This window comes from Anopheles gambiae, chromosome 3 (assembly GCF_943734735.2).
Source record: "Anopheles gambiae chromosome 3, idAnoGambNW_F1_1, whole genome shotgun sequence".
Lineage (NCBI taxonomy): Eukaryota > Metazoa > Arthropoda > Insecta > Diptera > Culicidae > Anopheles > Anopheles gambiae.
The window spans coordinates 14,322,027-14,347,362 of NC_064602.1; the positions used below are offsets into that span (position 1 = coordinate 14,322,027).

The window sequence follows — 25,336 nt, forward strand, 5'->3', positions numbered from 1 at the left end:
ACGGTTTAGTCATGTCGGGTGCCGTCACACAGGTGGGCGCGTCTTTCGTACGGGGGTTGAAGGGCGCTGGATGACGGAGGGTTAGTTAAAGAAACTTCGTACCGCGAAGCTCTTTAATCGAAGCGTCTCAAGTCGCTAGACGGTATGATCGCGCATCGCGCCCACCTAGGGTTGAATATGTCTGAGACACCCAGCCAGCTGCTGCCGGCTCGCCAGCAAATATGGAAAGCACTTCGAGCGGAATGGTGATAATTATTCTCGGAAATATTCATAAACATCGTACGCGAAACGAGACGAAACGTCTGCAAACATAGACAGATGGTGATGCCGGCTACGAATGTAAGAATAATATGAAATGTAGAAATTGGCGGAGGCACACACGTCAAGTGTTGCTATTTTGGTCGGAGCTTTTAGTTTGTGCGGAGGTATTATTTGATAATTTAATTTTGAAACGGATGCGATGGATTAGGACGCGAGCGGTGGCGATTGTGGCAATTCCTGCGTACAATGTTCCAAAGAAATTTAGATATTTGTTTTCGATACAAATATGTTGATATTTTAGCTCAATAATACAAGAAGTATATTTCAATTTGATTCAAATAGTTGTGGGACACTTCCTTGACTCTTTCTTATGGAAAATGAACTTCATGTGATGGAAATTGGACCCTATGACACCCTTTTTGGACAAGCTCCTTGGAAATTCCTATTAGATGTGTCCAACAAGGATACTATAGAGTCCAATTCCCACTACATTAAGTTCATTTCCCGTAAGAAATAATCAATAAAGTATCCCACAGCTATGAGAACTCCTGGAAAACCCTGTATTTAATATTATTTATTCATTATTCCCCTCTAAGTCAAACATTGCACTCGCTTGTTCGGCCTGGGTTTTATCTCATTATATATAAAATCGAAAATCGCCACAATGACGTGAGAGTAAACATTCAGCGAGAGAGAGAGAATGCGGTGAGAGCAGAGCTCTCTTAGCAACGCGCGTTGCTGCGAAAGGACTTGCTCCATGCCACACTGCCAGTTCGCGAGTAATGAGGACAATGGTTACTTAGATTTTTTATTTACACAAACCGATTTGAAAACACATGGTATTGGATATAATGATTTAAATTAAAGTTGCAAGTTAGCCACCTGATGATAACGTGTCCCATCTTATACCCATTCCCATTATTAATCAAGATATTCAAGGCAATATTAAAAAAAAAACCTGTTTGAAAACTATCCAAAATAGCTTAATTGGGAAATGGTTGTAATTCCAATTCATTCAATCATTAATAAAGCCAACCTAGCAACGCGCAAGAGCTCTCCTAGCAACGCGCGTTGCTGCGAAAGGACTTGCTCCATGCCACACTGCCAGTTCCCGGGTAATGAGGGCAATGGTTACTTACATTGTTTGTTTACACAAACCGATTTGAAAACACATGGTATTGGATATAATGATTTAAATTAAAGTTGCAAGTTAGCCACCTGATGATAACGTGTCCCATCTTATACCCATTCCCATTATTAATCAAGATATTCAAGGCAATATTAAAAAAAAAAACCTGTTTGAAAACTATCCAAAATAGCTTAATTGGGAAATGGTTGTAATTCCAATTCATTCAATCATTAATAAAGCCAACCATACTCATTATTGGTGCTTAAGCGCCTCGAATACTACATACACCGTCGTCATCGGCAGATAAGTGTGGTACAGAATATCCTGTAAAACGGGTTGCTATACCCAGGACGTCGAACATGTACACTCCCTCAAATCTTCTTCTACTTGGCGTAACGTCCTATGCGGACATGCCGGCCTATACAGGCTTTCGAGACTTAATTCATTACCACGTAGCCGGATAGTCAATCCTTGCAACGGGGGGACAGTCCATGGGCTTGAACCCATGACGGGCATGTTATTGAGTCGTTCGAGTTGACGACCACGTACCACGGGATCGCCCCAACTCTACTACTCCGCAATATTAGCTGAGTCGGGACAAGGAAAACGCATAAGAGGCGGATGTAGCCGAGAGACCCTAAGCGGCCATATGCTAAAAAGCCTTGCTGAAATTCCGAGCAAAAAAGCGGCGGATGTTGATGGCTTGAAAGTTAAAATTAAAATTTTTACCGATTTGCTCGCGGGCGGGTTGAACTACTTATTTCAGGATGTCCTTCCAGAACAAAGCACTAAAGGGAGAGATGGTTCATTGCGCAACATGACTGCAACATACTGCGCGTTAGACGAGACAACCGTGCGCACTGCATTCAGCCGGATCAGCATCAACTCCAGAATGATCCACAATGAATCTATGCTTACTGTAGAGTGCCCAAGAGGGCTGAAAAGATTCTGACTGTATCTAGCAAGAGGGATGGCGATATCTACCATGTGATGCTATCACCGTACTATGGTGTTGATTAAGAACAGCCACGTTATAATTAAGGACACGTCAAATTAGAAGCAAAATCTGAAAGATGTGGAGCGGAAGAGTAAATAAAGTAGTTTGCAAGTAAACGCTAATTTAGTTAATTGATCTGGGAAGGCTATAACAGTGATGAACCATTCTTTTCTATAACAGTATAGATTGGAATATTATAACTACACATTTGGAATGTTATATGAGGGGATATGTTCACTGTTGAAATTTGATATTTGGCACAACAATAACAATTGTCTCATACACAAATACCAATTCCATTCAACACTTCAAAACCATTTTCAGGATAGTAAAATAAAAGTTTGACGGCGTTTTTGGCCTTGTCGGCATGACCTTTTTAAAATTTAAGACCGGGAAAATTTACATTGAAAATGTTGTAAGCATCTTTTACTTATTTCCTAACGTATGAAACACAAGTCGAAAAAAAAGTAGAAATGGAATTCGAACCATGTGCGATATCATATTTTTATAGTTCAATCTTACATTTATAGGCACAAAAAAACACAAAATGGATTGAAGCAAAAGTGAGCATTTCAAAAATTGTATGTTTTTAAGTACGCAATTGGGATTGGATCTAAACATATATATGTATTAGCGGCACCCTAATTTTTTAATCCGCTGCATATCAATACGTTATTCAATGAACACTTTGTTGAGGTCACTACTTAGCTATACTTTCCAAAAAATCACGCCGATAACTAAAAAATAATAATCAAAAAATTATACATTTGTGTCAACAGAGGCATGGAACGTATCAGTTCGAAAATTACAAAATTGCGTGACTTGGCTCAAAAGTAGCCTCATCGATATTTAACGGTTCTCCAAAGTACAGTAAGAACTGTCCAGGAAGTTACAAGGTTAACACATTTGTGGTGTAACGCATAAGAACAAATAGGTGTTTGAGTTGTTGCCACTGAACGTGTAGAGTTTGAGAATAATTCGAAATTTGAGGACATCCGGTAGATTTTACCGGGCCTTAACTAGTGAGGTATATAAAAATCATTAACAATATCAAAGATGGTAACACAAACAATCTAATAAAACAATCCGAGTGGCCAAGTAGGTATTACGATATGCAACTGATCTGATTTTCAATGTCCATATTGAAGGAAGTAAGAAAACTATTGTTTGAAACAACTATTGTTGAGTAACTAATGTAAAATTAGTTTTACATTTGAAAATAAATAAAGTATGGAGACTTTAGCAAAACCTAAGCAGTTGATTAAATTAATAAATACACAAAACATAGCAAAACACAACAATAATCAAATAAATGTCGAAAATGAATTTTTAATACAAATACTGTTCTAAAAACGCATAAAAAACATTTCTACAAAAAAAAAGAAAATATCGTTTCAATTCTAAGCCATACGGTCATTTTAACAATTACTCTTGAATAAACAAATGTTGTATTAATACACATCGTGCTCAAACAGCAAAAGTCAAATGAAACAATAAAAAGCAAGTTACTAAAGACAAGTTTAATAAATGCATTTCTTATTGACGATACAACTTTAAGCACTTGGCTAAAAATCTTCCAGCGTAATGAACAACTCCGTTTTTTTCTCTCTCAACTCTCAACAACAAAGCACATTAAGTAGGTCATCTGAATTCTAAAGCAAATTCAATCAACCTGAAAAAATGGTCCAACAATACCATTTCAATTCGAAGTTTTCCCCAAGGCGGGCAACTGATTATTACACCCATTGCGCAACAAAAGGCAATTCCCTTGTTTTTCTCCAAATTTCAGTCCCAAGAAAGGGTTACGCTCTGCCTCACACATGCGCTGCCAAATTGTTCGATCGCACGTAAAGTAAAGAATAGCTCTCAGCTGCCTAATGGTAAGTACGGTTGGTTTACACATCCATCTAGGGCCGTCGGGGGGAGAAAATTGCTCCTTAAATCGTATTTTGCTAGCTGAGCCAATACAAGTTACACTTCAGCGGTAAACAACAACAATGGGACTTTTTTTTCGGTAAAAACGATAAACTTACCACATTTAAGTTTTTGTCTCAGTTTTCCAACATTTAAAAGATGATGAAATAAGTCTGATAAAAGGTTTAAAAAATACAGGCACAATTCATTCAAGCAGCAAATTATACGTACAGAACTGTAATAACTCGCGCCGTTCTTCGTGTGCATTTCGTGTCACAGTGTGAATTGACGTTCAAGCAAATATATAAAACACAGCAAGGTACCGGAAAGCGTTAAACCAAAAGCACGAACGTGCAAAACCAAACACACCGGGACGATAGAATTAAATTGACGAAATAAAATTCATTGCTAAAATGAAGTACCTCGAAAGCAAACTGCGCGGTAATCGTTTTTGTGGGATGGATGTAAAGGACAGGAAAAATCACGTTTAAAACAAAACTACACTTTTTCTACAGTTTTTTTACAATCGTAAAGAGTGTATGAATAGGTAAAACCAATGTTTTGTGGAAGAGAGCAAACGAATGAAAGCTTCAATCATGGACGGAGCAGCTCTCACACAGCTGGGAAAAGTACCCATGAGCGCACACTCACAAGCACAATTTTTGCAGCATCAAATCATATTGAACAAGGATGTAAAAAGGGGAAACAAAACTTAAACCAGAAAATGAGAAGAATTCGCAAATTTTGCATTACAGTGGCAGTGTGTTGGCGTGTGCGAATGATAAACGGGCGATAAATGTGCTGCAATCGGGGAGCCGAACGGCGTGCGGAACATTTCAATTCTATCAACGTTTTGTCCACCATCCCTGCCCCGTTTCGCCCGACCGCTCGTTTGCCCAACGTTCTCGCCCGGATCGCTCACCATAGAAAATGGAAACAAAAGATCATTGATTCAGAATTTATTCGCTGTGATAGAGATTTAAATTTATGCTCTAGCGCTCGTATTTATGTTTCATTTGCACCCGCGCGCGCTCTTTGCCGTCGTCCACATAATCTCTGACCAGCCGGAGGTCGTTGGCCTGTTGGTCGCCCGGATGTTATGTTGCATTCTCCCTGCCCAATAGTATCCAATATTTCTTTCCAGCACGGATCAATACCCATTCTAACCAACTGCCATTCGGGTGGAGTGGGCGAGGCGCACAAGTAAGCGCAAACGATCGTTTACGCACATCCGCACATCCGATGCACACGTGCATCATCGCCGTCTTCCCCGCCCCTTTACTGAGGGGCAGATAAAGCATCTCGTTTTGCATACGTTCTACATTTTGCCTAACTGCAGCCAGCGTCTCCCGAAACCCACGATGAAAACGTGCAATTTATGTGTGAAAAAAGCACGGCGCACGCCTGTTTTCCCATGCTTGCAGCTTTCACTGTATATGACTCGGAAAATCATTCAAAAGTTTGTTCAATGCACAACTCTCTCGCTGTGCCGCTTAAATGATAATGCTGCCACGCGCATTTATACCCTTTTCCAGCCGCCCTTCTGCGTTTCGGAATAATGCAGCTGCTGAAATCAATAGTTTAGCTGCTCGCGTGCAATGCACTTCTTTGATTCGCCTCATTGCATATGTATTTGCAGTGCGGTTTGAAATGAGAATCCTGTTCTTGTTTTTTTTTGTATTTTGTTTTACTAATCCATCCTGATAAATGACCGTGTGCCGTGGATCGTGGGCCGAAAGGAGCGGGAAGTTTAGTTAAATTGATATGTTTATCATTCAAGCTGCATAATCAGAACGGACCGAGTTGGGTGGGTATTGGGTAATTTTATTCACAAGCATCAGAATGACACCCATCTGCTGTGGTGTATGAAAAAAGCATTCTAATTTGAAAAAAAAAAACAGAAGAAAAAAACAATATATTCCAACAGATAAAACATACAATTTATCATCTTTATGGGTCATTTTTATCGGTTGATCAATGAACCGAAGTAAAACGTGAAAATCAAATCTAGTTATTAGATATTACACACCAAACAGGAGACTATCAATCCCCTTTACTAAATCATATGTACTAACCTATGTGTGTAGTTAATTTGCTCCCATCACAGTACATGATTAAATTAGCAGTTAGTTTCTTAACCGGTAGCATCCGATAATGGTGGCGCGAGTCAGTCCTTTTGGCCCATTTCTTATCCCACTTTGTCACCTGTAAGTATCTTAAAACGTTTAAAAAATCCTCTCATACCACAGTTGCAGACAAATTTTGTTAACAAATAAAATTTAATTAATTTAACTGATCCATTGAATCCCTAGTTTTTCATTTTTTTTTATTATGAACGAATTTAAAATCATTAACCAATTCTTACACATGTCATCCTTTCACATTCTTATCTGCTAGATAACATTGTTATCTGGTAGATAGTATCCCTTATTTGTGAACATTTGGAACAGATCGAGTTTCACTCGCTATAGTTTATAGTTTTGCCCATTAGTTAGTGTTAAATTTAAGTATTTTAATCAATTATATGTATTTTCATTCCCAAGCATGTTCATTATGTATTTTAAATACATGTTTGAAATGCTACGATCATTTTTTTTAAACTCCTACTGGTGCTATTTTTATTTCACACCTGGTTTTAGGAATATTCCAGCATTGGGATCCTTTCCGTTTTAAGTTGGTAGGCTGAAATTTCAGCCTGTCAGCTGTTTGTATTGTATAGCAGTTTTCGAGCAGCTATCTTAGTGGGTATAATATACAGGTGGGCTTATCCCAAGGTGTATGAATTTAGATGGCTGATTTATATTGTTTCTGTTTCTGAATGAAGATTTTAAGAGTGTTTTGTGTACTCGTCAAGCCTTCAGAAATCTTGTTTAAACAAAAGGTTTCACCCATCCTGTCAAAAAGTGACATTCAAATTTGGTTATAAAAAGACCACCTGGACTACATACACTTTGATTCTGGATTCCATCACCAGATCTCCTTAATGTACCTTGGGATAAATGTAAACACCATCTTGTTTTGCCAATTTTTCGAGCAGGTTCTCGAATCTAATTCTACCTTTGAGGCTGAAATAATCTAAGCTGCAAATCGCAGGCTAGTTTTGTGTGTTGTTTTGTATGGAGTGTTTACACGATTTCAGCCTCCAACTATCAAACTTCAAACAAAAAGCTGACTAGAATCGTGAAGGGTCCCATTCTTGATAAATGTACCATGAACATATTAAAGCAATGTGCTAAAAAGGAGTAAGGATAAAGCATATATAAGCTAAAAAGGAGTAAAACATGTTGGTGCTATTTTAATTTCTGGCAGTGTACTAAGCCCCAAAAGATACATGTAAGAAATGAGTATCCGGTTACATGATACCTGTAAAGTCTTGTAAATTCATTAGCAGTTTGAAAGCATTTTGAGTTATCAATAACCCATATAACTATTTTGACTACACATCTGAAACTCACTATTTGTGACAATCCATTACTTAGCCATTATTTATTACACACTCTCATTAATAAGACAAAGCATGTTTTAACGCATGAATCACGCGACTTTTACATATTTTTTAAGGTACATCTAGAAAACATACTATTAAAAATCGATTCCCAATTTTATGAGCAATCAATTTTTTTGTACGAAAAAAAGGATCCATCGCTCCAAATGAGAAAAAAAAACAGTCGCACGCTATGAATGAACTGTAAATAATTAAAATCCAATTCAGCTTCATTTGACTTGTAATGCATTCGATTCAATCGACACAAACTATTCAATGGAAAGCAGGTTTGGGTGAAAACGTTGCTTACACCAGTCACACCTTTATCAATTCAACGTGGAGATCACAATAGGGGAGAAACAAACATGTAAGGCCATTAAACGTGCAATGATAATGCAAATCAAAAGGTGCACATTGTCCCACAGTTTGCACACACACACTGCCCCTTGTGCATGCTTTACGCGTATGGAACCAATCAACCGTTGTCAAGGTGACAAATATATGCTGACCGCACTAACTTACGCACGAACTGCATGCTGCAAGTGCAAGATAAACAATTGGGGAGCATGAAAAAAACAGTGCTAAATAGGAAGCTGTCTGTAAGGACAGTGCATAGTTTACGGTTGGTTTGATTTTATGTATGAGTTAATAAAAAAAATAAACAATACAAATTGGATGTTGCACTGCATTTATGAAATGGAGCAATCAACCAATCGAATTATGTGCCGATTACCATTCTATGCATGTGCTTGGAGTTGAAACAAAAAAGATTCATTCCACCCCCGACACATTAATTCAAAAAGAACATGTTCATTCGGACGGTACTTTGATTTAATTAACAAAGCTCAAACAATACACCCATAATGATCGTAGGGAGGGGGAGGGGGGGCGAGAATGTGTAGCAAAGCCAATAAAATAAATAAAATGTTACAACGGAAAATGAGCTTATAATTAACGCCTGATTTTGCTCGCTGCACCGTAAATCATGCAATTCTTTTCGCAAATCCAAATCCCTCCCCCCCTTACACTGCAAACTCTGATCCTCTACTGCCTGCTCGCCAAACAAGCTCAACATCATTTACGATAAGGGCAATCCACCGACAAACAGACAGCCTTTGGCCGGCCTTGATTGAGATGAAATTATGAATCTCTCACACTCCCCGAAAGGGAGTTTTTGTTTGTAATATTTAGCGCAAAACGATACGCGTGAATAATTTGCACAAATCAGCAATTTTTACCATCACCACGAGACCCTCCCCACCCCCCTGCCCCGATTGATATGGCGGCCGTGTACGCGAAGGGTGTCAAATTAATTTTACACCACCATAAGTCATGATCATCCGCCCAGCCATCGTCCAGCGCGGTTGGTTGGTGGCGGTGTTGCATCGACGGGGAAGCAATTTAACGGTTGGATGCATTTGAATCGATGTGGTGCTGGCTTTTCCAACATCCCTCTCACTGCAAAGTATCATCGGGGTGTTGTTTTTTTTTTCAGCATCTCGTCGAAAACAAGTGTAAATAAATTAAAATATACAATTTTTTTTAAATAAATATATTAATATATAGCAAATAAATTAAAATAAAAGAGATTTAAATGGATTTTTTAAACAATAACTATACGTAGCAAATAAACCGACAGCATTAAATGACCTAGAAGGTCATACCGTTTAGTAGTGACATTCAATTTACCTTCACATAGTACAATCTTACACCACTGTGTTTGTGGTATGTGTTTCAATTCAAAAATCCCATTCCATACACAACATACTGCAAGCAATAGACGCAACATAAAAAAACAATCACCGTACACGCTCTTTAGGTACACGTCAACTACCCGTCAGGGCCATTGTTTCATAAATTAGACAACCGTGTTGCTCTCCAGCGCTCCATCCCATCCCATCACGCTTTCCCCTTGCTCACAACTCGTGTGATGATTTAAAGCGATTGATTAATTTCTCCACCCCCGGGAGGGGCGGAGAGACACCGTCAACGGTGGCCACAAACAACCAACTGCCCCGTTTAGTGTTCAACCATTCGTGACGATCATGGTCAGGGTGGTGACCGTCGTCACATGGTGGAAAATGGGTAACAACTAGATACACACACACTCACAAACACAAACAGCATTGCGATCAAGACGTTGGAGCAGACAGACGGCATCGGAACGGGCTTGTTTTTCTCGCGAGGAGTAGAGGTTGCAATGTGCTAATTGCTTGATGTCGCACTGCGAATGGGCTTCCAACGGCGTCGACAGCATCCGAGCCGGTGCTTCAAAGTGACGTCCAAGGACTAAGGCGACAGTAATGTTTTGAATCTACAACAACCAATGAATTCTAAATTAAATTATATATTGTAAACGTTGTACAAACAAGCAAGCGGTTACAAGATGTAGTGTATATGCACTTACATTTTCACTTTCCAGATAGTGAAGTCTATGTCTTTGCAGTGTCTATATCATAGTTTTTGTTGCAATATCTATGAAAATACTTTTCAAATCATTACATTTAATAGACTCATCAGTTGTAACTCAACTTCCATTAGCATCAAAACATCAATCAGAGAGGTAGTTTTTTCAACCCGCTGTACTTCATATCATGGCATTTAAAATGTTTGTACTGTTTGTGATGTTCTCTGTTCTACATATATCTACCAGTTTTTCATCCTTCTTCTATTTGGCGCAAACGTCCTACGTGGACATGCCGGCCTATACAGGCTTTCAAGACTTTATACAGTACCAACACAGCCAAATAGCCAATCCTTGCTACGAGGGGGGGAACGATCCATTCTGGGCTTGAACCCACGACGGGCATGTTATTGAGTCGTTAGAGTTGACAACTGTACTACGGGACCGTCCTAGTTTTACATCCTAAAGATGTGAATACGTGATTCTAATTTCCTATTTTTTCTGAACCATATCCATCGGATCTAAACCTTCAAAACTCATGATCAAGGCATCAGAGCAGAGCTTATGTAGTGTATTCAGGATAATGAGATACTAAAATATCAGAAAAAACAATCCCAACACGATTTGCTTGATTACAATTCTTATTGAAATTTCACTATTTCCTATAGAATTTTTTTGAAATTTTTATAAAAAATGGTATTTTACACTAGATCATACATTACACTTCATTTATACGTATTCAATTATATACGTTATGGTTTTAAATCTTGTGCAAAGTGTTTTCAAAGTAAAATGGTTCCATTCATAGGTGTCAGACATCTCCACCTTTTTGGTTAAATGAGGGATCATTGCTTCAAATTGTTCAGGATTTCTTAAGCCTGTTCATTAGACAATTACTGGAAAATTCAGCTATTTTTTTGTGTGTTGTATCACAATGGTAATTTTAAGCGTATAATATAGATAAAAATCCAAAAATTCTTAAACTCAAATACAAAAACAGTTAAGCTTTTAAATAGCTTAAACATCGTCCCATCAATCGTTGTGCAAACGATCAGCAAATAACAACAAGTAGCGCTTTGAAAACTATGGTAAGGCCAATAGAGTAAGTAGGAATCAACACCTGGTTAAGTGCAATCTTATCTCCCCCTCCTAAACAAACCCCTCTTGGAGTGACCTACCTACAGCATGGCTTCCCTGTCAAGACACTTCACAGTACGAAACGCACCAAGGTCACACCTTCCTTGCGAAACGGAGCTTCCCAAAAGCGCAAAACTTAACCTCTAACGCAGATTACGTTACACACCCAAACAGTAAACCCAACCAACCAGTGTACAGCCCATGTGGTTTGAAATTTAAACCCATCCCCCCATCCATGTCGCCGGTACGGTTCCACTTGTGCTCTAATTGCTTCAGGCATGCAATATTGCAACTACACCATCAGATTGTTCTTCTGAACTGAACGCGAGGGGAGCGTCGAAACCAAATCCACTGACACACTGAGGAGGGAGAAGAAGGGTGGAAATGTTTAAATTTCCTCACGCAGCAGCAGCAGCGGCAGCAAAACCGCGCACAGAAGTAACCGGGCAAACGTATGCAAATCCAATTCCGGTCAATGAATCTGGGGAGTATTTCTGAGACACTGCCAGCACGTTGCCGGACACGTTCCACGGTTGGTACCCCCGATTGATGTCAATCGGAGTTGGAAGCTTTTTTTTATTTTACCGCAAAACCGAATACTTGGAGCGTGAGTACGGTGGTGGGTGGATTTTTGCCTGTTTTGCTCCATAGCACGAAGGTTCAATTAAGATAAATTAAGATTTCTCTCAGCTGTTTTCCGATTAGAATACCGAGGCACGAGACTCTGCTGTGCGGGATGCAAAATGGTTGGAAATGGAATTGGTTATAATGAAAACCAATTACAATTCTTGTTTGTGACGTACGTACCGTTTCGGTTCGGATACATTACCGTTTCTTGGACATATTAGATGCGTCATAGTGAAGGTGCAGGGTTTATGGGTTGCCTTGTCTTAGCTCTTTTCAATACAATTGTCAGCTAATTTGCTTATCTGTTTTTATGTATATTAGGTTCAAGATTTATTTACGTGTGCAATACATTGTACTATTATGTGTACATTTAATGTGAATGCTGTTTCATTTTGATTTTGTTTTATTGATAAGTAGAGAAAACAATTGTGAGGTCGTATATTTAATAAAAAAAGGTTTTTACACTTCGTTTAAGTAATTGTCCTGTCGAAACTAGTTTTGGGTAATTAAGATTCAGATAAAGATTCAGATAAATTAGTGTTGGGTAATTAAGATTCAGATGAATCTTTGGAATGATTCAATGAATCTGAGTCCCGATTGCAAAGATTCATGAATCTCGAAAGTTTCATGAATCACGAAAGATTTATTAATCTCAAAATATTCATGAATCTCAAAAGTTTCTTATATCTAGAAAGATTGACGAATCTCTAGAGATTCATGAAACTTTAAGGATTAATAAGTCTCTAAAATTCAAGAAGCTTGAGCTATTTATTATTCTTCTTTTTGGCGTAATAACCTACGTGGTCGTGCCAGCCTTTACATGCTTTTGAAAGTTCTTGGAAAGTACCACACAGTTGAATAGACAACGGGCAAGTTGTAGGTGAGATTGGAGAAATTCAATATTTTGGAGATCATACATCTCTAAAGCATCATGAATCCCAAGAGATATATGAATTTTAATGGATTATAGATTGATGAATATTAAGAGATTCGTGAATCTTTGGAGATACATGAATATTTAGAGAATCATGAGTATTTAGAGAATCATTAATATTTAGAGAATCATGAAACTTTGAAGATTCATGAATCTTTGAAGAATCGACTCGCGATTCGAATCACTCATCACTGAAGATTCATATGAATGAATCTCAACGAAAGATTCATGAAACCAAACACTAGTCGAAACACATGTATACACATGGATTCAAAAGAGGCGAAAGAGACCCATGAGGTTCAAAACCTCTATAATGCTACACAAGAACATGGATTCAAGACTCATTGTACATAACAAATTGAATCCTCAGAAATCTCTCCATGAGGAGTTTCACAATGACGAAGTGTGGAAGAGGATCTAAAATATGTGTCAACAAAAATGAACAAAAGTGTCAGTAAATCCTACAAAAAGGTCACGCTAAATGACAATGTTTTTTGTTGTTGTTGTATTAAAACATCGTACTTTAATACAGACAATGCTTCAGCCTTGTATTTCTTGTTTTTGCATTATTTTGATATGGTCTTTCTATACGTGGAGAGCAAAAAGCTACATCATAAAAATATGGTCGCCCTTTGCTGTCACATTGAAAATTTTCCTCAGTATGACAACGGCATCGCGGACAATTTATTCTGCAAAAACCGCAACCATTTTCCATCGTTTTTTTTTTTCTTCTTTCACATATAATGACCCTACCATCCTCTCTAATTTAACAGAGACACACTCGCTCTCCGTTGCATGTTTTTTCTACCACCCTGTCCAGCAATCACCTAAATCGAGTGTGCATTATCAAACCCATCACCGTGTCCCTGACTGCAGCATACAGTCCCCTGCAATGCATCATTAGCTCATCATCACACCAACTGTCCCTGCGTTCAGTCCGGTTCGCCAAACACCTCTCAATCCCACCCGCTGTCTGCACTATCCCCACCACGGCTGGAAATAATTGTGTAATTATTTATAAATTTTGTGATTTCGAACGGGTTTCTAGCGGGTGTGCGGGCGGCATTGGGTTGGATTTCACATCGCCAACCACCAACATTAACGCATCGAATTGAGCCCAAACACACACACAGACAAGAAGCACACACGAGCACTGGGAATTCCAGGCTAGCCTGAATCCGGTGGTTGCAGCTAAATGGGCCGAAGCATGGCTCACCCCAATGCTGGTGGTAGTGGTTACCATTGTAACGATGACGGTTGTGCGGTTACCGATGACAAGCGGCCACACGGTTGATTATGCTGGCTGTATTTAGCACTGGGTGTGTGCACCTTGGCAAAACTTCTCCCGTTTTCATCTAGCTAGAGCTTCTGAGGCCGACGGGAGGGTGGAGAAACGAAAAGCTTAGCGGTTTGCAAATAGTGGCAGAAAGGGAATTTGAGGATTAAATTCCTGTCGAGCGGGAGTTTTCAGTGTTCAACTGATGGTAGGCTAATGATAATAACACTCTTTCCCTCTATCCTCATTATTGGAGCGGTGCTGTACTTTTGCAACCGCACACGTATCCAATGGACCAGCATGCGTTAGTGTGCAATTCGTTTTAAAATAAATCATTAAGCGTGGTCGTATTGTGCGAGGAATTTGTTGACACATTTGTTGTAAACTTGTAAATGTCAATTTGTGTAACTAGAATGTATTGTTTAGTTCATTTGTATTTCGTTTTAGAGTACTAACAGTGAATGTAAACAATAATGAGCATAACATTACATCTTTGCAGGACCTTTGTTTAAAACAGTAATAATTTTGTGGAATATTTGCGACATTGAACACCATTTCTCATATCTTGAAGGCTGTCTTGAAATAAAATAACAACCCCTGCAAACACATTCCAACTTAAACCCTATGGTTTTGAAGTTCTATAGAATCCTTGGATTTGTCTTAAAATAGTTTGTAACACATCTTCATATAGGATCAATCTGTTTAAATTTCAACATACAGCGGAGCGCCTTTTATCCAGGCTCATAGGGACTCTGCCTCGGCCGTTATACTCGAATAACACGGATAATGAGCCCAAGTCTATTTGTGAGCCCATTTTATCAGAAATTACTAACTATTTTTTAAATTAAATTAAGTTTCAGTAAAACCTAGTCATTTTTTTAACACTTTAAGCGCCGTGTCATATAAATTCGCATGACGGTTTTGCTCACCGTTCAGGTTTGCATCTGACGCTCAGTGATTCTCTTGAGAACGAATGAGGTAGGAAAGAGAGAACGAGAACGACATGTGCTACTCCGCTTATCGCAATGAAACAAAAGAGTGATAACAATCGCACGAGAAACTTTCGCTCTCATCGCTCTCTTGCCATGCGCTACGTGCTCACTCAAAAACTGTGACGTCAGGCCGGCGGTCAAAGTGTTAAGAACTTCTTGTTTGTGCAATGAAAATATTCGAAATTTGACTTGAATTTTAGACATTTTTATTATAATAATGTTCTCTGATAACGGTATTAAAATGTGAATTTTGAATTGAGCTGTCATTACTCAACAACACGGATATACGAAAAGCCGGATAAAAGGTACCCGTATAAACGATGTCCCCCTGTAAATGTTATTAGGGGCTTAGGGCGATCCCGCGGTACAGTCGTCAACTTAACTAGGACTGACTTTCAGGCTGTGAGATACTGAATAAGTCGCAAAAGCTTGTACATGCCGGCATGTCCTGTAGTGTCCGAAACCGTACGGGCACTAAAATATACTACAGTAGAACGTCGATTATCCGGGGACGGATTAACCGGCGGGCGGCTTAACCGTGCGCATGAATTTGACAATTGGCCAATCGTGGCGAACGTTTTCTGCGATGATCAGCTTTTTAAAAACATGTGTTGTGGAGCTATCTAGAGTCTAGTGATATTTTTTAATTTCATTTTTGATGAAAAACAATTGTTAAATCTATTGTTATTGATTCAAAAACTATTCTATAAGTGATCAATTGATTGATTTAAGGTGATTTTTTAGTAAAACCAGTAAATTTCAAAATTTTATATAAATTTGACATTTTTTGAACCATTATCCGTGGAAATTGATTAACCGGCATCCGCCCGGTCCCGAGCTGCCCGGATAATCGACGTTCTAATGTATCGGCAGCCTAACGACCTTCCATTTGAGGAGTCGGACGTCCAAATTGGTCGGTGAATAGACGAGTAAATCATGTCTAAGGGAAATTATACACAAATCGATATGTTTTCAATATTGTTATCAACCTATACAGTTGCATTGTCTTGAGAACGGATGATCTCATGAGGGCGAAATTTTATAAATGAGACGAAACAAATGAATGCTACACAACGTCATGCAGGTCAATACTGCAATCACATCGTGTTAGCTTCCACACTTGCGAGAAGATAGATTTGTTTTTTAATACGCTATCATACAATGCAGTCTCTATTGAGCTATTAGTCCGGAGCTCCTGAGCCTACTCTGAAATGGTCTGGGGTCTGTCGGAGCCGTTTTGCCCATCAATAGTAGGGACATTACACCACATAGAAGTTGATAAGTTATTGACTTTTCAGTTCTAAACGTCTCTCAGTATTTACAGGACCTCTATTGGAAAAAGGTTGTTGGCAAAAGGGATAGAAATAACATAAATGTAAATCCAATGCGAAATTATATTCTATACCTTAAGTCTTACAACTCCCTTTTGATGTGTCCTGGGCAGTGTTGCGAACGGTGACGTTCATCGACATAAAATTGTAAACATTCATTCGATTTGAAGCTTCCCATTCCCATCTCTCTCTGTCATTTGACATTCCCGTCAAAAAATGTCATTTGACATGAAGACATTTTCAAGATACATTCATTTGACATTCGCCAACCTGTATGAATCGTGAACTGTGTCGTATTGCAAACGGCCGTATTCATGTCAAACTACAACAGAGCGTGCGGTGCAAAGGCTTTCATTTCACTAGTTTTTGCTATTTCACTAGAATTCAGCGACGATACACTTCATAATCCTCCGATCGTATCGATTTGTGTTGTTCAAAAAATGTCAAATGACATTCAGACTACATTGTTTACATTTCATGTCATTGCATCAGCCCTGACGGTAGCGACACGAATGAATTTCGTTTAATGACAGTCGTGTCGTGGAAGCATTGAATGTCATCAGCCAAAAATTATTTTGACCGGCTGTTTACGGTGACTGTCATGAAAAATGTCAACAGTTAACAACACTGGTCCTGGGCCACCTTAATATAAATATTTGTAAACTTGCTATCAGTTTCAGTGTTTAGGAATTCATAGAACATCATGGTTAAGTATGTTATCTGTGAACAAATCAACAGTTTTTATACTGAATTTAAAATAAAAATAAACAAAATACCTTTGATATTACCAACAGGAAGCTTCTAGCCAACTCAATACCTTAAGTAAATATTAAAAATCCATTGAATAAATGTCAAAATCCTGGAATGTAACTGGAATATATCGCTCATTGTTGTTTGGACTACATTAGACTCATAATTACAATGTGCAGTCGGAATTTCTAATAAAAAAACACAACAATTTCAAGCTACAAATCAAACACACATCTTCTAAGCAGTGCAGTGCTGCCCTGCATACAGCGGGAACTGATCGTGGTGACTAATATATTATACCATTACGGATGAATGAACAGACCACATGACTCAGCCAGTCAAGTCGGTCAGCTTTGGCACGATCTAGTGCCTTCTGTTGTTGTGTTTTGTTCTTTGCTCCTCTTCAACACTATTGTTACACAGCAGCACAACCCATCGCTGCACGCGTTGTGACGATACATTTCGTCACATTCTAGACACTAAAAATAATTTGTTCTCACTATCACCATTCAGCTGTGCGCAATGAGCTGCCGCAGGCATAGCATTGTTCTTTGTCATTCTTTACATTAATTGCACGCTCTACGGCACTCTAGCTCGACCATCCACACACAGGTTGCAATGCAGGTAATGCACCTTTTACGTTGCATCATTGCGTTACATTGCGAGCGTACGGAAACATGTTGTGAATCTTCAACCGATTAAATACGCAACCGTACTGCCCCCCACGCCGAACGATAGACGCATTAACAGCAAGAGGGAGTGAAAAAAACGAAGAAACGAGAGCAACAACGAAACGAGTTGCACCTCGCAAAAAAACAAGGTAAGTGAGCAGTTATTCTTCCAACTACAAGCGGGGTTTTTTTTCTAAACATCTTGTAATTTCCCTTTTTTTTGCATCGATTGCCCTCGAATCGTAATCACACTTATGCGGGCAACCTCCATTACGGCAACAGCAAATGCATCCAAAACGGGGGAATAAATGCCAAACCAACCAAACCACACGGCAAGGTGCGCCTCTTCTGCCCGTCTTTATCAATCACGTGGTGTTTGACGCGACTCATCGCAACTCATCGTGGTGTTAGTGGTGGTGGTAGTGTGAGCTTTTTCGATTGACCTACCGATGGTGTTGATGGGTTATGTTTGCCGCCTTTGCTTCGCTTTGCACGATGCCGTTTTTTTTATTGCTGCCGAACGCTGACGCAATCGATCAGCTGTGAGGATCGATCGCAGGCGAGCATAAATTGCACACACGCAATCCCTTTAATTCGCTCGTGGGGCTTATCTGCTGGTTTATTTTAGTCTCTCGTTCTTCCTGGAGATGATCTCTACCAGCAGATCCAACTGCACGATCGTAGATAGCAGAGTGAAGGCTTTACGACCTAAGCCTATCCATTGTTTTGCGTCTAATTCCTGAACATTATTAAAACGCTGTTAACAAGATACACGACACAAAGCGTACTCGCTTCGTTTGTTGACAGTCCTCGTATAGCGTCCTACAATCTGGCAAGTAGTCGACCTAATACAAGGACCGGTTCAAAGCGCGCGCGCACACACACACACACACACACACACACACACACACACACACACACACACACACACACACACACACACACACACACACACACACACAAACACACAAAACAACTATCTGACAGCGAGATAAACATAATCATGCTCGAATGTGTGACAGACTTACAGGGTTTCCCACCATTTATTGGTTGGATCTCATCAATTTTTGGTTGGTTCCCATATTTTTTTAGTGCGTTCCCACGATTTTTTGGCCGTTTCCCAGATTTTTTTAGTCCAATTGTATTGATATCCATTCGGAAAATACCAATAAATTATGGGAACGAACTAAAAATCCATGGGATACGACCAAAAATTCGTGGGAATTCACCAAAAAATCATGGGAACTGACCAATAAATCGTGGGAAACCCTGTATTACCACGGACGGTTGTTGACTTAGGCGTAGGATTGCATTGCAAGGTGTCTTAGAATATGAGAAAAAGGGTACACTTTCTTGTTTCTTTGTAAATAAGCTGCTTTGTCATTATTAAAAACATATGCAAAACCTTTTGTTTTCTTCTTAGTTTCTTAGTTCGTTTCCTTTCCTTAACAAAATGAGTTATTATTCTGATTCGGAACGAGATATCCGGGACTATCCATAAATTACGTTACAACAACACCGCAGACATATTCTTGTGCTTATTTTTTAAAAAATTACCTTTTTTTTCTTTTTTACAGAAAACAACTCAAATCTATGAATCTACTTAAGTTAGCTAACTAACTTTCTGCACCCAACTGCCTCAGATACGTAGAAATTGATTATTGATAACTATTTCGCGATAGTACTTCAACTGGTAGAAACATGTACGTCTGTTACAGGGGTTTCCAGAAATTCTCATAGCTGTGGGACACTTAATGAACTCTTTCTAACGTGAAATCAACTTAATGTAATGGGAATTGGACTCTATAACATCCTTGTTGGACAAATCCTATAGGAATGTCCAAGAAGCTTGTCCAAAAAGGGTGCCATAGAGTCCAATTAGAATAGCCATTGAAGCTCACTTCCTATAGGAAAGAGTCAAGGAAGTGTCCCACAACTAAGAGAGAACCCCTGGAAAACCCTGGAAAATTGATTTATAGGCTAATAGGCTTAAATTACATCTTTATAGGCTCATAAAGTAATTAACGATTTTTACTGACAATCAAATTTGAAGAAAAAAATCATTTTCTTATACAAGATGGACTACATTTTTATCCATTTCCAATACTGGCAAATCTCTAAATGTCCATACCCTTGTTTAGAGCATTTATGTTCAGCACAATCGTTATAAATCGCCTCATAAAACAGCCCAAATATTTAGAATGCTATAAACGGGTTGTACGATACACGCATGTGTAAGGCAATTTCTCGTTGCACGTTGCACTCGTTTCACCATACAGGGAGAAAATGCTGCACATTTTTCTTACCTTATTCCGCTGTTAGATGTCCTCCTTGGAATAACTGCGCGTAGTATCGGAACAGGTGCGTCGCTGACACGAAGGCAAACACGCCGTACACAGATGCGTAAGGGTCAGTGTCAGGTGGACGATCTTGGTCAAACTGCTCGCTCGATCACCCCAGCCGTTGGTGTTCACGATAGAAGAAAAAACACATACATCACTGTTCGGGGCTATATGTTCACCAAACCAAAACAAACGAATGAACAATTAGATCCTATTTTCGTCAGCACAACATATTACGATATCAATATCAAACAACGATCAATTGATCACGCACGATCGTGGAAAAAAAAAACAAACTCCAGACAATTTACACACGTTTTCATTTGCGTTCGGTCGTCGTTGTCGCCTCAGTTTGGGGCAGAAACTCGTTTTACGCATCACCATTCCGAACACGCTCGGCAAACTCACTTCCGAAAGACATTCTCAACAGAGTTCCGCGTTTTGCGGTTGGTAAATCCATCCCAATACGAACGGTGTTTTTTTTTTTGTTTTCTTCCCTTCATCACAGCATTCCACCTCTATTCAACACTCGCACTTTTGGCGGCGTACCACCACCACGTCACGTCACCTTGTCGCGCTTTAGTGCCGGCGAGCAACCGAATGGCCACAAACATTTTTGGTGGAGGCTGTATTTTATGCCTCGTCGTCTCGGAACCCGATCGGTTCCAGCCAAACAAAAACAACACCCAAAAACAAAACGCACACAGCCACGCACAAGACGTTGCCTTTTGAAGCAAACACACTCGCTCGTCGAAGACACTCGAGGGCTCCTCCTCGTTTGCAATGGTATCCGAACAGGAGTATTGAGGTGGGAAGAATGAAGGGTGGAAAAGAGGTTTGAAAAGGTCGGAAAAGGGGGAATGGGGGGGGGGAGTGTCGTTTATCAAAGAAACGCATACACACACGTGAGCACGAGCGCGTCACCACGCGCAAAGCGATGCGCGAAGAGAGAGAGAGGGATTGACCGAAACACCACGGCAAACCAGCACAGGACACGGGACACGACACACGAATGACAACACGGCGAGAAAGTGCGATAGAAAGGAAAGGGGGATGAAACAATAATATAATGGAGCCAGCAACGGGAAAGAATGAGAAGATGCGAGGAAAAGGTATCAACGCCACCTTGGATCGTATTCTTCATTCGCGCGCGCACGCAACGCTTGAACATCAACCCCGAAATCAAGCAGGTGTAGAGGAGCGGCAATAGATCGATCACGTAGGCACCAGTACCCACACATTTGCTCACACGTACACACGTCACCGTGGCTATCTAGGGCCTAATTTATCTACGAGCTTTGATAACTGATAACTCAACCTGTCACGAGTCGAACGGGGCACATTGGTACACCGCGCATCACACGCATACACACTCAATCGAATAAAAGATGACAAACTAACACTTCTGTGTGCGTGTGTTTGCTTCCTCAACTTTATCAATCCGTATCGATGCCCACTTATCAAACGTTGTTGTTTTTTTTCTCATCGTGACGCGTCACATCATCACCGCACGGAGAGGGAGGCTGGTCGGTCACGCGGTGTATTTTGCGTTAGTGCAAAAACTAAATCACACTCGTTCTGTTGTGGTATTACGAAAAAAAAAAACCAAACACACAAACTTACAACAAATTTGGCCCTCCGACTCGGCGCCGGAAGCACCGTGAGCTGTACGAGGTAAGGTGCACCGGATGGAGGGGGGCGGGGTGTGGGGCAGAAAAAAGGGCGTTAGGCAGTCCGCACCAAACCTGCGAACCTTGCGAGCACCGCAACAATACTGAGAAAGTGGTGAGCGTGTGAGCGAAGTGTGCGCGCGTCGCCGTACCGGGCGAGAAGATACGTGCGCGAGTCAGCCCCCCCCCCCCCTCCCGGCCGTGCGAGGCTTCTCCCGCGTGATCACAGCCTGCTAGAGTGCGTAGAGTTGGCCGTATCCGTGGAGCGAGCGAGGCGCCAAACGCTCACAGCAAGCGTGGTTTGTCGTGGTTTGCAGGGTTCGTCGACAGGGTTTGTTGCCATTGTAAAATGTTGACCAATTTATAGTTTGGTACGCATTGGGGTGTAAAGGCCGGGCTACATTGATCGTACTCCGTAGAGTAGTTTTGATTTTCACTAGCGCATCTGGCGGCGGCTGGTGGAAGCTTTTTTGGTCATCGAGGGAATGGTCGTGCCGGATCTCAAAATTAAGTAGTTTTTTCATCGTTTTTTGATGCGAAAATGGCTGAAATACTTGCACAATATGTTTATCTATCAATTACAAAGCTTTTTCAGTCCAGTTAAAGTAAAAAACATGGAAAAATAACATATTTTCTGGAGCGGCTCCAAACTGTTTAGCAAAATGCTTCGGTCGCCGCCGTCAGATGCGCTAGTGAAAATTGAAATTACACTACGAAGTACGATCAATGTAGCCCGGCCTTAAGGAATTACTAAATTCATGCTATTTTTTTTTCAACAGCATTTTTTTTTCGTTGAAACATAGAGTTTAAAAATTAAGCGTTAATTTTTCAAGCACACTAGGTATTAGGACGAACTTGTTAACGTTTCCAGTACGTGCATATTGTCCCGCAGAGACCTGCATAAGTGAGCCGGAGACGTGTCTTGTGACCCGAACTCTATGCACCCACGGGTCGAGCATGATTCAATCACCGACAAACCGACGAGAAACTGGCGTTACAAAAGTGTCCCACACGAAAGTACTGTCATTTACCAGTGGGGCGATCACTTCTGTCAAAGTAAGCTCTGTTCACTGCTGCTTCGATGTAAACAACTTTTCTAAATACAAATTGAGAAGGAAGTGTGAGGCAAGATTTTGTGAGAATTTTTGGACAAAACACCCAGGAAAATCATTTTATAAGTTTCCAAATCAATGCAAAAGATGTGAGAAGTACATAAAACAATATGCATTGGAATTTGCGAAGAAAAACAAAAAGATTTAGCAGTTCTTCTCTGTGTCAGTGTAGTAAGCGAATCATTATAGAGATGGCGCTAGTGTTTAACGTATTTTCATTTGAAATCAGGAGACAACTTTTGAAGCTCATTTTGTTCGAAGTGTCACGTCGGTTTGTCGGTGATTCAATCTCCGACCTAGCGCACGCGCCCACGAGTCGGAATCGATTCCGATAGGCACTTCCCCCTTTCGAGAATAACTCTTGATCGGGGCATGTCATTTCAACTTGTTCTTTCGTGAGCAGTTCAAGAATAGAAGAATATTTTAACGATACATTGTATTTCAATATTAAATTATGTCTTGAAACTCTCGAGTAAATAAGCTCCCTTTTCGGATCACTTAAAGCAGCCACCAGTGTATAAATGTATACGGCATACTATAGAATTGCGATCTACGGGGCCCCTAACTCGGCGGGGCCCCAGGCGACTGCCTAGTCCGCCTATCGTTAGATCCGCCACTGGCAGCCACACACTCGCATCATGTGCGTTTCGACTAAAAGTTCTATCTCAATAGGTACGTTCTCACAAGCCATATCTTTCTTCGCGAATCTTTCTCTTTCCATCTGAAACAAGTGTCAAAAAAAGATTTGCCAATATTTTTTCGATCACACACCACGAATCTTCGCTGCATACAATTAGCCTAATTCAACAAAATAATTCAAATAATTCACACACCACAGATCTTCCCTGCATACAATTATCCTAATTCAACAAAATAATTCTTAAAACACGGGTTCTTGTTGTAAGAAATGCACAATATACAACCATTAGAACATTTAGAACTTGAAAGCAATCGAAAGCTAATGTTTAAATACGAAAAAACATGAAATTTCTCTCGGCCTGTCAAAAGATTGGAAGCAAATATTGTTGTTATCTATCCAGCGAAGGATAGCTTGGATTGCCCGAATTCGAGATTCGCCACAGGCTGCTAGACTTCCCCAAAAAGTGTGTTCGACAGACATTTTCTACCAGAATAGAATATGCCGTGTGAGAACGCGGCCAATTGTATCCATTAAGGTCAAAGTCACTTTCATTTTCAGAAGCTTTTTTTCTACACAAAAAAATAGTGAATCTGAAATATTGGTTTGGTTCGGTCTGTTGTATGATCGGATGCAACTTTTTTTTCTCTTGATATACCTTTAACATCTTCAAACTAACACGTTGTCTTTCTTATTTCGTATTATGGAAACTAGCTGAGAGTTTCCGTGCCAACTTGAACACTGCAAGACTCGGTCCAGAACCAGCTTATGAATATATTGACATATTTACTGTTCAAAGAATGGGATAAGGTTTACGTACCTTATTAAATTAAATTAAATTAAATTAAAATTTAAAAAATCATCTTACTCAGCTCATTTACCGATCGTTTCTCCGAAGAAAGTTACTCCTCGAACCGTTAGCTTTATAAAAAAATTTTTTTTTCAAACTGAAACATACAAATGTGCAATTATATTTACAATTTGTGTATTTTGTGCTATACACAAAAATACAACTTCGTGCAAACATATTTCTTCCAGCTGTGTTATCCAATTACTACGCCACAGTGCAATATTATGCAATTTAAATTGTACAGCCAACCCTGCCCCGAAGCATGCTTCGCTCGATCTCTCGATATTCAAGTTAGATTTATCTCTCTGGTGTATTCTCTCTTTCTCTCATTTTCTCTCACTAGCTCTCGCGTTTTCTCTTACGTCTCTCAGAGCACCATCACATACAGCATCATACGTGATCGCTCGTGATCGTGATCTTCGCGCGAAACACATAGAAACGTTGGATTTTCCCGCGAAATCGTTTACCTTGCTGTAAGGAATGGTGATTGATTTATGACTAATGATTATTGAGATGATTTACAAGCTCTTTACCAATCGATTCACAATTTAAGGTTATGTTCTCGCATCACGTGAGCGGTGATTGCGATCACATTCGAATGAAAAGTGTTTAGTTTTTTTTAAATATATTTATATGAAAACTATCTCAAATATTTCTACAATGCTTCTAAAAAACCCTTATCGGACGCATTCACACGTTCCCAATCGGTCAGACGACACTTGAGCAACGCACCTCACGCTAACAAATGAACGTTTGCAAACCATTATCACCTTAGCCTGCTTTTTGTTTTTTTCCTGTTTCCTTCCCATTCAAACCCC

At 39.9% G+C, this 25,336-nt stretch overlaps 1 protein-coding gene across 3 annotated transcripts in view; it reads right to left on the bottom strand.

Moving 5' to 3' along the window:
* The window catches only part of LOC3291773 (uncharacterized), a 53,415-nt gene extending 31,374 nt beyond the window's left edge, over window positions 1–22,041 (bottom strand). The window contains exons 1-2 of one of the 3 annotated variants that reach the window (XM_061662589.1): window positions 21,873–22,041; window positions 20,214–20,416 (exon numbers count right to left, since the gene is read on the bottom strand). The gene's annotated coding sequence lies outside the window, so the exon portion shown is untranslated. Of the gene's footprint in view, window positions 1–20,213; window positions 20,461–21,872 lie in introns of all 3 variants that reach the window. The other 2 variants (XM_061662590.1, XM_061662591.1) reach the window with 2 other exon arrangements.
* Window positions 22,042–25,336: the final 3,295 nt, after the last annotated feature.